Source organism: Sinocyclocheilus grahami, unplaced genomic scaffold (assembly GCF_001515645.1).
Source record: "Sinocyclocheilus grahami isolate Dianchi unplaced genomic scaffold, SAMN03320097.WGS_v1.1 scaffold633.1, whole genome shotgun sequence".
In the NCBI taxonomy this organism is placed as follows: domain Eukaryota; kingdom Metazoa; phylum Chordata; class Actinopteri; order Cypriniformes; family Cyprinidae; genus Sinocyclocheilus; species Sinocyclocheilus grahami.
The window spans coordinates 397454-398299 of NW_015505812.1; the positions used below are offsets into that span (position 1 = coordinate 397454).

General features: G+C 33.0%; 1 protein-coding gene across 1 annotated transcript in view; it reads right to left on the minus strand.

The window, feature by feature from the left end:
- The window catches only part of LOC107558145 (R3H domain-containing protein 2-like), a gene marked incomplete at its 5' end in the record, with an annotated part of 39665 nt that overhangs the window by 9947 nt on the left and 28872 nt on the right, over window positions 1-846 (minus strand). The gene's annotated exons all lie outside the window — the stretch shown is intronic.

The following is an 846-nucleotide window of genomic DNA, read 5'->3' on the forward strand; positions in this document are numbered from 1 at the left end:
CACACACACACACACACACACACACACACACACACACACACACACACACACACACACACACACACACACACACAGAGTCTTGAGTATTATGTGCTGCTCATATTACAAAGACGCTCTGATGGAATATAAAGACTATGATTTACTGTTTATTATAGCGGTGCGCGCAAGGACCAAAATCTAATATCACTGTATGAGTCATTTATTAATTATATCACAATGTATCACATATACTTATATCACATCTACTGAAAATAGCAGAGATTGATTCTTAGGTTTTAAGAATCGATATCAGTTCATCAAAATGATAATTGCTAAAAATGTATGTCTGAATCTGTACAAATAAAATCGAATTTTGTACTTAAATATTATCAATATTCAAATTATATTAGAATTTAAAAGGCATAATTTCAGTTAGGGGGGAAAAAAGCTTTTGGCTTCTCTCCTGAGGCCACAAGAGGGCGCATCGAGCAAAATATTACTAATGCACGTTTATTCAAAGCAATAAAATAACACGACTATCTTTGAAAAAAAGTGCATAATGTTTAAAATAATGTTTATAAACCATATATAATTAATTAAGTTGCTTAAACAATTAGAAACAAAACTGCATCATGTATGTAAGCATAGTTTAATACAAAGGACCGAAAAACAATCACAAATAGTACTTTTTTATTTAAAAACACAAGATGCAGTGGGATGGTGAAAAACCGCCATAAAGTTTTGAGACGTGTTTTTAAAAGTTGAACTTACATTAATATTACATGGCTTTCTAGTTTGTAGAGAGATGCGCTGACGCAGGTTCACACATACACACACACACACACACACTCACTCACTCACTCACTC